The 13,167-nt window shown below is 30.0% G+C and overlaps 1 protein-coding gene and 1 long non-coding RNA gene across 2 annotated transcripts in view; one reads left to right on the top strand and one right to left on the bottom strand.

Moving 5' to 3' along the window:
- LOC126753595 (uncharacterized) overlaps positions 1 to 13,167 on the top strand; it is a 156,289-nt gene that overhangs the window by 120,143 nt on the left and 22,979 nt on the right. The gene's annotated exons all lie outside the window — the stretch shown is intronic.
- The window catches only part of LOC126753594 (uncharacterized), a 203,521-nt gene that overhangs the window by 176,844 nt on the left and 13,510 nt on the right, over positions 1 to 13,167 (bottom strand).

Below are 13,167 nucleotides of genomic sequence, written 5' to 3'. Positions count from 1 at the left end.
TACTGATAATGACAATTGTAGTAGTGAAGGTAATCAAATCAGTAATAAGAATCATATCATGATCAAATATTTCTACTAGCAGCAGCAAGATAAATTGTATTTAAAAACTAAATATTGTAATGAAAATATAATGGTAATGGTAAAGGTAGTTTTAATGGTAATCGTAATGTTAATTACATCAGCAATGGTTATCAAATTAGTAATGGGAATGGTAATCTTAATGTTAATCATAACAGTCATGTTTATCATATCAGTAATGGTAATCATAAAAGTAATCGTTATCATATTAGTAATTGTAATGGTTATTCTAAGCAACCTTAAGAACCAAGTGACTACTATTTTGCCACTTAGCCACGAATTATGTTTAGATTTGTAAAGGTTATGCCAGTCTTCGTGTGGTTAGACTTATGTACATTACAAGTATGCTGGTAATTACATTCTTAACGTGGATTGAAGTAGTAATCGCAAGGCATGATTTGAATTACCATGTAATTTTGGCATTATTGAGGTTTTTTAATTAGAATGTAAAAATAGTTCTCTCGCTAATTTCGTTTGTACTTTTAGACAGATATTTTAAGATTGTTAAATAAATATCAGCCAATTAATTATATACTGGCACATGGAATAATGCTGAGATAATGCCAAAAGCGATTGTAATGCGAATCAAATTGTTATTTTTACTAGTCAACCTCTAATAGGTCATTATTAATAATTACTGTAATGATATTCACTGAGTTTTACCACGATTTTTCTTAATTAATAGTATTTAAATATTCTTATAAACGTTTATGCCGTGAGAAACTCAAAAGTACTTTGCAAATCTAATTACTTCAAACCACAGATACAGCGATTGTAAACCCGTTTGAAAGTCAAAAATAAACTTAGCACCTCAAAATCACCAAATGCCAATATTGCTTAGCGCTGGCTAACTAAACACAAACGAAAGACTTAAGCAACAAACTTGTTTGCGCTGTTAGTGCACCGCTTCGTGGCTAACGTCATCGCGCTGCTGCAAAAGTAGTTCAACAGCAATGGACGAATTTATTAGCTATTGACCGTACAAAATTAACGACTCAATGCCGTTTTCAGTTGCAGCGGGCAAACGACTGCGCTGCCAACAACAACAGCATTACACACCGCCACATGACATAATCAGGGTGGGCGAACTCTGCGCATTTCGAAGTACGAAACACAGTTTACAAGCGTTAAGCGGCAATAACGTCAATATTTTTGTAAATATATATGAGCGAGTAGTGCCATTAGTACGAGCAATAGCAACAAAAGCAGCCGCAAAATTAAAAACTGGTAGAATAAAATGGAAAATAAATCGAAAGAGACAAAAGAGTGGCTTTGAAAAGATGGCGACAAGTTGGTTGGCTAAAGTCAGCAGCACGAAAACGAGTTGACACATAGAAGAACAGACGGCAAGACAGACGGCAAGTTAGACGCAGAACGATAGACAACAACAAACAGGCTAGCTGACTTGGCAGAGCGACTAACTGACTCACTGCCGGACTGGCTGACTGACTGGTTGGCTGGCTGATTGACTGCCTGCATGACTGTTGTTTCTGCGCAGGCGCGCGGTGCGTGGCGCAAAGCCGTTAATATGAACGATAGGCAGCGCAGACGCTGAATAATTGTTGTTAGGCGACAATGGTGCGTGGAATTGTCGCTTAAGCGGCTTAAATATCAATGACTATAAAAACACCAAAAACCAAAAAAAAAAGGGGGAAAAAATCGAAAAATCGAACACTAGCATTTGGAGACATTTAAGCCTATCGCGAAACAACCGCAGACACCGTTAATTGGCCGACAGTTTGGCAAACTACTTGCAAATCCGCACACAACTCACACATACAGGCGTTGCATGCATGAAAGTAGTCAAATTAACGAACGTGTAACGAGTCTGTAAGGCAAAATCAGCAATAACCAGTTGCCAACAGGTATTAGTGAACAGTTATAGTTCGCTGACGTATTGACCGGCCAACAAAGTAGTGTGTGCTAGCGACCAGGTTAACAGCTAATAGGACGCGGCGCACACACATACACTTGCCTACAAATACACTTGCAATTGCCTGTATAGGCATTTAGCGGCAAGTAGATAACGAGTAATGGCTGGGAATGCGGCAAATCTGTGGCACTGCCACATTATGCCAGTTGGTTGGCTGCCGCACTGTCCGTGCAATTTGTGTTGCACTAAATGTGACTCATAAATTTTTTCGTGGCATGTGTTGTGCCATGTTGCTGCTTTGTAGCAATTTTGTTGCTTGTTTACGGCTTTTCTTTTTCACTTTTTTGTTTTTGGTTTTCCTTCGCTTTACCTTCACTTGCTTGCGGTAGGCAGCCAGTAGTCGGCCAGTCAGCCTATTTTATAAGCGCCAGATTACTTATAACGTGTAGCGCTTAAGTGGCTTAAGTAAAGTGGAGACTGTAAAAATTGCAAAGCTGTTGATAGCAAAAAATAAATAAAATTTAAAAATCGCGCGGCTTAAAAGCTGACTGCATGACGTTGAATATAGAAATACAACAACCAAAAAAAATTAAAATCTCCATGAATTAAGCGCTTTTTAAGTGGTTGTTCAAAATTCAGGGCCTTCTGGCACATAAAATATAGCGTTTGTGGAAAAATCGCAAGTGTGTAGGGGATGCAAGCGTAAAGTCGTGAGCAACATATTTTGCGCACAAAAGTGGCCAATGTTGTCAGCATGTTAAGCAGCAACGATTATTAGTTGACAACTAAGAAGAGAGGAAGTTGTTCAGGAGTTTAAGAGGTGATTATCAAGATAGTTTATTAAAGAAATATAAATCTTAAAGAAGAAATGTTTTATATTTTTGTTTCGGGATTAGAAAATTGTCATCCCGAAAGTTCGCGATTTAACAAAATAATTGCATGGAATAATAAACGATTGAATTAACTTAAACTTTTTTTTTACTTTCGGGATCCCGAATTTGTAAATCCCGAAATTAAAAGAAAAATGTTTGGAAATATATTTTTATTTTTTTTATTTCAGGATCACGAATTTGTAAATCCCGAAATGTCGAGAAATATTTTATTTTGTTATTTAAAAAAAAATTGTTTAGAAATAGTTTTTGATTTTTTTTTTCTGATTTCGAGATTAGAAAATTTTAATCCCGAAATTTCGGGATTTGTCAAAAAAATTGCATGGAATAATAAATAAATAATTTAATTAATTTCAGCAGATTTTTTTCTTTCGGGATCCCGAATTTTTAAATCCTGCAATTTCGGGATTGACGAATTAATTATAGCGTATTTCATAGGAATGCATACTGTGAAGTATCAAAAACGATTAGATTTGTTTGACATTTCGAATTGTTCGAAGTGAATATTTCGGCACCGATATTGCGGATATGGCTTTTTATTGCTTTTATAGAGTATCAAATAACTCTCAGTTCATAGTCATAAACTAGAAATGGCTTTATTTCGTTGAAATAATTTGTTTTCGCTTTGGAAAAGTTTTTTCCTAAAAAAATTATTAATTTATAATAAAAAAAAATTATTGAATTGCTGGCTTAAGATACCCGGTGGTTAGGATTTTATCGCAGCATCTATAATATCGAAAATAATTATTATATTTTTTAACAAGTACCATAACAAGTCTCAATTATAATATATTTTTTCAAAATATTTTCTACTTAGGCTCGCTAGTAATGAAAGAATAGCAGCATTAAATATCAAACTTTTTGTCAGCGCATGTTTCATTATTTTCCCATAATACGCTTAGCAGAATTATTATTTTTTAATTGAGATGAAAAAACAGCTTTGCGCTGTTGGATATCGATAGCCGATTCAATATCCAGTTTTTTTGGCATTCAAAAAGTCGAAATTTCGACAAGTCAGCGGCGGACAGCCGGTTTGGTCCAAACCAACGAAAAAGCAATAATGAACGCGAATGCGGTGTGCTTAAATGACATCATATAGTGAGTTTTATTATTTTTATTTTATTTATTATATTTTTATGTATTTTTTTGGGTGCAAAGAAGTCACCACTTATTTTTGGCTTTGCAGTTTTAGCTTGTTTTCCGATTTCAATCTGATTGTTGGTTTTGTTTCGTGCACTAAATCTTTTTTATTCATTTTTATTTTTGGTTTGTGGTTTTTGGCTTTGGTTTTTGACCAACTTTACCACTGTGTTGCGCCAAAAACACAAAACTGGTAAATTCACTTTCGCTTTTGTATCACTCAAAGACCCCAAAAATGGTTTTGGGCAACTGCGGCTGCTGCGCGTGCAGCTCGTTTTGTTTTTCGCCTGCAGTTCTTTGTCAGTTCTAAGAACACAGTTAAATATTTTTCGGCAATTCATTGCTTGTTTTTGGCAGATTTTACAACTGTTTCGTCTGCATTTAGGGAACGTGAATAATTTATGCAATGCCAAGCTCAGACTGACAGCATCGCAGCGGCCGAAAAGGGTCGCAAGCCCGAAAAAATCAAATAAAATAAAAATGAAATAAAAAATAAGTTAGCACAGTAAGCATACAAGCGTGTCTTAAGCACATCCTCACTGTCTGTCTCGTTTTGCATTCTACATAATTCGCTTTTGTTTGCAGCCGCACCGCAGTGACCACAATTTTTTGGTTGTGCACAGTTTTAAGGTCAACAGTGAAAGTTAAAAATACCGCATTGCAGTTCACACGCATTCTTGTTGCTGTATTTTCGATTTATTTCATGCGCTGTTATTCTTCTTGTCTTACTTTGACCACAAGATCGTTGAAGTGTATATTTTTCGCTGCTTTTGCCGCGCTTGATTTGCATTAAATTGAAAGTAATTGTCAGCAAGACGCCCACCACTTGAAATACATAACGTTGCAGGGTATTTTGGCGTTGCGTATGGTATATGCATGTATGTACATACGTGCGCTAGTGACTGGTGACTCAACAGCCTATTAGTTGGCCAATCTGGCGCGGTTCAAACGCCTACAGGCAAACCAAAAAGCCTCATGTATGCACATCTATATAAAAATGGGGCTCAAATGTACATCAAAATCACATCGTCATCACCATCATCATTACTCGCCACCAACTTTATTTGCCGCACACAAATTATTTATTAATTTTTTCTCATTTTTTAAGACTTTCGAAAATTATGCTCAGTTTTAAAGTAAAAAAAAAATAATTTTTTCTTTAGACTTAATTTCATTAGCGTGAATTATGGCTATTATTATTCGAAATTGGTGTTTCGCATATTTTTTTCTTGAATGTTATTTGCTATTTTTGTAATTTGATTTTCAAAACTTGTTTGCTTACGTACGCTTTGACGCAAGTCTTTGCCTTAGTCTTGCTTTGTGCGGCTGCTTGGTGGTAAAAGGAATTGTCTTGTGGGCGTTTTTATGTATTTCAATGCTAACTTCATTTGTGTCTTTTCATATTCATGACAGTTATATATGTATGTGGTGAACTTACTGTGATATATTTGTGTACTACTTATATATGTACATATATGCATATGCTACAAATGTGCACAACAGTTGGTCATAGAACTAAATGTCAATAGAATTCGCCTGCAATTTTTCTCATTGAATATATAGTAAGTATGTATATATTAAATTAGAGTTGAAAAATATCGTAAAATAAAATTCTTTTCTATTCTATTTTCTATATACATCCTCAGTTTTGCTTCATATTTTTTATTCTTCCAAAAAGACTTATGCCGTATTGATTATTATTAAAGACTTAAGCGACAAACTTTATTCAAATACATTTGTAAAGACTTAAGCAACGAACTTGCTTTCATTATGAAGGAGAATTTTATAAATTTTTTATAATTATTATATATATTTTTATTATTTTTGTATTATTTTATTGACTAAAGGCAAATTTTGTATTTTTTAAATATATGTAGCTAGAGTTTGAATTATGAAGAATATATTGCTTCAAGTATACATGATTTTATTCCGAGAAACGAATCACATTTTGGCATGGCATTTTTATTATAAACGAATATATTTTTTTTTGTAAAATTTTATTGTTTAGAGGTAAATATTAGATATTTAAAAAATATTTTCCTGGATTCTGAATTATGAAGAATATTTTCTTGCAAGTCTTTCCGAAAAACTACTTAAAGCGCTTTATATATATTCTGCCTTTTTATTATGAACATAAGATCTATATTTTTATTTAGTTTATTGATCTGAGCGACAAACTTACTTCAAATAAAGCACGTCAAGTTAAAAAATCTATCGAAAAGCGCTTTAAAAACAAACGTTCAAAATGGTGGAGGCTTTAAAAATTTTAGAAAATCATGAAATTTTTTACCACCAAATTAGTTATATTTGCAAATTTGTAGCGAATGTTAGAATAGGCAGTATTAAAATAGTTAGCAAAGCTGTCTAAATAAGCTTAACAAAGAAGAAATCGAAAATATAACTGAAAAAAATTGGTTTCAGCTGCCAAGAGTTCTATTATTTTTGTTTTTTCGGGAACAAAGCATCCAGAGAAGCAAGTATGTATGTACTTTTTTTAGTAAAATAGGCTGAACTTATTTCTGAAAAACGTTTTCTTATAACAAAAGACTTAAGCGACAAACTTGTTTACTAATCAAAATGAAGTTTACAGTGCTAAAAGACAAAAAAAATTTTGTTGATTTTTTATTTTATTTTTTAATTTAATTTAATTTATTTTTTTTTATTTAATTTTATTATTTTATTTTATGTTTTTTATATTTTAATTTAATTTATTTTAATTTATTTTATTTTATGTTTTTATTTTTTTTTACATTTTAATTTATTTTATTTTATTTTATTTCATTTTATTTTGTTTAATTTTATTTTTGAAATTAATTTTTTTTTTACTTTATTTACTTTCTTAAGTTTTTTTTTTTACCAAAAACGTGCTTTTAGAACACAAAAATAACGAAAAAATCACACAGCGCGACAAAGCTGATGCTATGCTACCAAACCAAACATCAAAATGAACTTAGTCACTCTAAACTGAACGAAAAAACGATTTTAAAAAATATTAAAAAAATATAAAAAGCAATAATTTTTTGCTGTAGCTCATTTTAATTATTATTATTTTTTCCCACCAAAACTTCCATTTCTTTTATTAAAATTAATTCATTTCCTAATTAAAAATTACTTATACGCCAGCATAACGATTAAAATAGCGTTCAAATGTATACAGCCAGCATTAATAAAAGTCATGAAAGCAATTAAAACACACAAGCACACACACATATATATATATATATATATATATATATAATTTTTTTTTTTGCAAATTACTCACATTCGCACCGTGTATGCTGCAGGCTATTTATGGAGCACAGCCACCACCTTCGCCTAACAGCCAAGTTCGCTGCTTAAGTCTAATGTTTTTTTTGTGAGCCGCACAACACTCGCACGCATAGACAAGCTATATTTTATGTTTACCTGCCAAAAGCATTTATTAACAACAGACACACATTTCGCATAATTAAATGCAGATGCTGCTGATTAAAGCCTTATTATAGTTAACGTGCAAGTGGCATAACGGTGCGCGCGGCGTAAAGTGACGGCAAACAAAAGGTAAGAAGCAATAGCGTTTGTATATGTGAGCGGCTTTGGCAAAAGCGTTAACAAGTGGCGTAACGTTTGAGCTGCGAAGATAAAAAATGAAAAATTGCGAGCAAATAATCCAATAAGAAATCGCAAAAAATAAGAAGAAGAAGAAAAAAACATAAAGTAAAAAGCGAGTGAAAGTTTTGCAACTCCGCCGCCTTGCGCGCTTTCTTGTTGTACTGTATTTGTATATTTTTTAAATGCATTTTTTTGTTTTGTAAAATGAATTTTGCAGTTATAACTACTAACAGCTTCATGGTTGAAAAGTGTTACAGCAACTTTTAGTAAAACTTTTTGTAAATAGCGATGGTATTTGAAAGCAGAAAATTGAAGCGGAGATTAGTAGGAGGGAGGGTAGGAGCAGTGCGGGAATATTTATTTATTATTAGTTTTAGTATGCCGTATAAAACATTCTTATTTTCAAAAGTATTTTTGCTTTTTTATAAATATATGTATATTTTTAATAAAAACTAAAATTAAAAAAAAAAAATATAAAAAAAATTATTGATCTATATTTTTTAGTTTTTTGGTCAACTTTGGCAGAAAATTTATTTTCTTCATAGCTAGATAGGGAGAGTCGCTGTCTGACGACGCACCTTGCTGTAGGAGAGACCCATTGTGAAACAATCAGAAGTAAAATCGTCTCACTATATCTCTCGGACAGCTTCTACAATAGCCATTATAAGTTTTTTTCTTCTTAAAAAATAGCTTTAATTCAAGAGAACTTCATGAAAGTGAAGCCTAAATATTGACTACTTAAAAGCACCAGGAACTGGTTATATAATGTTAATGTCGCTGTTTTTCGGTTTTCGGCACAACTGTATTTACTTAAGCTACAGAAATTGAAAGCTAAAAGCGTGAATAAATAAACAAACAGACAATTGAAATGAAATTAACATTGCCAAGCACTCCGACGAGTGTATGACAAAAATAATAAATAGGAAATAGAAGAATTGTAGCACTCGAAAAAAATAGAAAAAATAACAGAAAATAGGAAATTTAAACAAAATTGATAAAATAAACAAAATACATAAAATAAATGGTATTTAAAGAGGAGGAAATAGCAGATTTTACAATAAAAAAGCTTGTGGTCAAAAGTTTTGAAAAAAAAATAACAAGAACAAAAAGAAATAAAATTATGTTAAAAGAAATAAAGAGAAAACTTGGTTTAATACACCGAATTGAAAGCAACATTATTCGAAAATAATATAAAAAAAATTAGTAAAAAAATATTAAACAAAAAAAATTTAAAAACTACTTTAAAAAAATAATTAAAAAAATGTATTAAAACAAAATTATTTAAATTTTTTTTATTATTAAAAAAAAATTTTTAAAAGAAATTATTAAAAAAAAATTATTAAAAAGAAATTATTGAAAAAATTATTTAAAAAATATAAAAAAATTATTAAAAAAAATTAAAAAAAATTATAAAAAAATTAAAAAAATTAAAAACAAAACAAAAAAATATCAATTATAAGCAAGCGCTTGACATTTTAATAAAAAAAATAACTAAAAATTTGTGAAGTTTCAATAAAAGCGCAACATAATAGGTTCGGTTTTATTATCTTTTGTTTTATTTTAAAGTTATTTAAAATTTTTAACTATAAAATAAAGGAAAAATATTTGCAATAAAAAAGGACTTAGAAAACTTTTAATATAATATATCTGTTGGAGGCAAAAATACTGAAAAAATTAAAAAAAGATTAATATAGCAAAAACATATAAATGTTTTGCCTTCTTCTTGAAACGTTTTTCAAAAAAAATAAAAAAATATTTTTTTCTTATGTTAAAATACTTTTTTTGTTTTTTTAAATAATATATTTCGTCAAGAAATTCATTTAAGAGCAATATACTATATGTGAACTATTTATTTATTTTTTACTTTTATAATGAATTTATTTTTTTTTGTGTTTTTTTGCAGTTTTTGTGTAATAACTTCACATTTTCATATTTCTCGCTGATTTAGTTTTGTTTTTTTTCTAATAAATTTGAACTTTTTAATATAATTTTTAAAATGTTTTTCTTTATATTTTTATTTTTTTATAGAATTTTTTCTTTATATTTTTAAACTTTATATTTTTATTTTTGTTTTCTTATTTTTATTTTTGTTTCATCCTTTTTTAAATCTCTCAATTCTGTGACAAGCTCTATCTGAACACCCATCACAAGCGCCAAAACTGACCCAACTTGCAGTGCCAAGTGCAGTGCGCTTTCTTGTGTTTATTTTCCTTCATTTCTTTTTTTTTATATATTTTTTTAATTTTTGTTCGCTGCTACAAAGCAATTGCTGCTAATGCGCGTTGTTCATATGCTCTGCAGCAGCAGCAACAACATCTTCGCGTGGCATTGCCGTTGCGGACGCGCTTGTCACTTAGCCGTTTCGCTGCTTTGCCTTTTGTGTCATTTTGACAGTCGTCGCTCTCGCATATTTCTTTTTCGTAGCTGCAAAACAGCAAATTTTATGTAAAGTGTGTCACGACGCCACTTTGTCAACGACTTTAATGAGCAACAAAAAGCTTAAATCAGTCAAAAGCAACATAGCACACACGACAAACAAACAACAACGAAACAAGCAAAAACTGTGTGGGCACCCTACAAAAGCGCCTCAATACCACAGTATGTTGTTGCTTTGTTTGTCTATTCGCCAACGGCCTGTCATAATTTGGATTCAATATAACATCTTCGCAGCCTTTAATGTTTTTGCATTGAAGAGCACAAACAAACAAGCACACGCAGGCGCACAGCATTCGCTGCCTTCATATTGTAATTGTTGTTGCTGTTTTGTTATTTATTTATTTGTCTCTTGCTAAGTGTTCGGTGTTGAAAGTGAAACTTGGCTTTTGTGTGCCGTTATACGTTTACTTTCAGCTGTCACTGTTGATCTTTGCTATTTTTTCGTGTCAAAGCAGTTGCACAAATCCAAGCAAGTGACAAGTAATAAATATTACAATTTGTTATTAGTTATAGCGCTCACTTGGCGCAGCCTTCAGCAAAGCAATTTGCAACAAACTTTCATGTTTGTGTCACATGCTGCAAAGTTGGCAGTTGTGCAATGCAGCGCTCAGTCAGTTAAAAAGCATTGTTTATTTATGAATTAGCTGGACAAAGAAAGAGTAAAATGTATTGTTACTCTCCTAAGCTTTCTACAAATATTGGTGACAAGCGGAATTTTGATTGAAGATTTTATTTTATTTTTTGTTTCGAAATGTAATAGAAATATAATCCAACAAATAGAAATATTTTCAACTAAAAATTTAAAAAATACATACATTATATATATATATATACCAGGTGTGATAAAGAAATAACGGGATTTTCGTTTTTGAAAAAAAAAAATACTAATACGTCTACATTAATGTTGTCGCCTGGAAATAATCCTCATTTCATATTATTCACTTATGCAAGCGCTTCCTGCAATCGCATAAACACTTCTCAGACTAGGTTTTTAGAATAGGCTTTACCCCTTACAGCAATTTTCATGTGGCTATTAAATATTTCGAAATAGAAAAGGGCCACACGGAGCCACATATGGCATTTGTGGAAGCTGAGTATCGTTGAAGTATTGTTTTTTGGCCAAGAATTCAAGAAAAAACTCTTTGTTTCACTGAAAACATTATTGAATGTATTGAGCCGTTTGATAAACAGAATCTTTGACTAATATCAAACAGTAGGCAGTCACTTGAGATACAGTAGAAACAAGACCACTTCGTTTTCCACTGAAAAGTCCAAAAAATATTCATGAATATCGAAACTGAGTGCATGAGTACTATAAAATTTTTTTTTTTTCAATTATGAATTATTCGAACACTCAAAAAAAAGTTAAAAATATTTGCATCATTTCTTTTAGAGCATAGAGCTATATCTGGCGAATATGGAGTCTGGGGCTTCGTTAGAGTACTGCTTTTTGGTCAAATTGAAAATATTAATATAATTTTTTTTTGTAGATGAGAAAACACATGCATAATGGAATAGAAAAACTTAATTTATAAAAATTTCAACTCTGAGAGGTTTTATTTTATTAATTGAAATTCGAATATATACTTGTAAACTAGCAAATCATAACATAGACGGCAACGTAATGATATTTTCTACTGATATCCGAAGACCACATATTGATTTCTAAAATAATAGCTATTTCCGAAATTTGAGATTCCAATCAGCTTAAAAAATAATGAAATTTTGCCCAGCTTGGAATAGTAGTAGTAGTTAAATTTCCTATTTTTTCTACTAAAGTATCTTTCTAATATTTTTTATAATTTATTATAACAGCAACAGCTTGGTATATCTAGATGCAGCTAAATTAATATCTTCGAGCAACCACCAAAATTTCTATTTTCTTGTAACAAAAAGCCAAATTTTCCATAATTTTTCAAAAAATTAAAAAAAAACATTTAAAAAAATATTTCTTAAAAAAGCAAAATTTCTATTTTCTTGTAACAAAATAATAAATTTTCCATGATTTTTCAAAAAATATAGGTTTTAGCACAGACTAAAAACGTTTTTTTTTTAATTCTTAAAAACAAATTTATGAAAATTTCTCTCAAAAATTCTTAAAACCATAAAATAATAATATAAGTAGAAATTTTGGCTTGAAGCGGTTTCTAGAGCGCCTAATGAGCTCTGATATATCAAATTTTCTAATTTGCCAATAAAGGCTTTAAATAGGAAAATATTATAAATATGAAAAACAAATAACATATCTTCATTGGATATCAACTTTAAATTAATTGAAATAATAATAAAGTGTATTATAAATAGTTTATTAATAATTTTTGTTTTTAGTTTCTGTTTTTGATGAATTTATATTTTCAATTAAATACATGTTTTCAATTAAAATGAATATTTTTTGCAGAAAATTGTTTTTTTCGTGAGAAATTGGAGTAGAACAATTCTGTGACTAAGCTCGATCCATTCACTTGCTTTATAAAATAATATGGGCAATTTATTCGAATTCGGCAAAAAATGCTTAGCACTTCAGAAGAGTAAAAACGTATGAATTAACTGTATTAAGAAAATATTTTGGAATATAAATAGTAATTAATATAAAATTAGAAAAAAAAATTGCCAAAAAAAATTTTTAAACTTTGAATAAATAACGCTAATGTGGAATAGTTTTTTTTTGTGTAATTTTTTCTGTTTTTCTGGAGATCAATAATACAAGTCAAATTTCCATAGTTAACTAGTTTGCTTATTGTTCAACGAATAGATTTGCAAATACATGTATTCAATAAAAAAAAAAAAATCGGCATATATGTACTTTTAACAGTATATTACAGAAATTTTCAACACTGAAACGTGTGTCATAAACTGAAGTAATTTCTTTTTAAATAGGCAACCACTTGTAACAGTTTTTATATAAAAAATTAAAAAAAAATGTGAAACTTCAAATTAAAATTTTTTTTATTAAATTAAAAAATATATGAAATTTCAAGTTATTTTTGGTATATTTGCTATTCGAAACTTGAAATTTTTATCCTTGCACTGACAGTGAAAACTCTAATATATTAGTTTTTTTCCTCAAATAATATTGCAATTTCATAATACTTAATATTGCAATAAAAATACATTTTTCAAATAATTTTTGAAAAAAATACACTTAGTAACACAATCCAG

The sequence above is a fragment of the Bactrocera neohumeralis genome, chromosome 3, assembly GCF_024586455.1.
Source record: "Bactrocera neohumeralis isolate Rockhampton chromosome 3, APGP_CSIRO_Bneo_wtdbg2-racon-allhic-juicebox.fasta_v2, whole genome shotgun sequence".
NCBI classification, from domain to species: domain Eukaryota; kingdom Metazoa; phylum Arthropoda; class Insecta; order Diptera; family Tephritidae; genus Bactrocera; species Bactrocera neohumeralis.
This window is presented reverse-complemented; position numbering and strand designations above follow the sequence as displayed.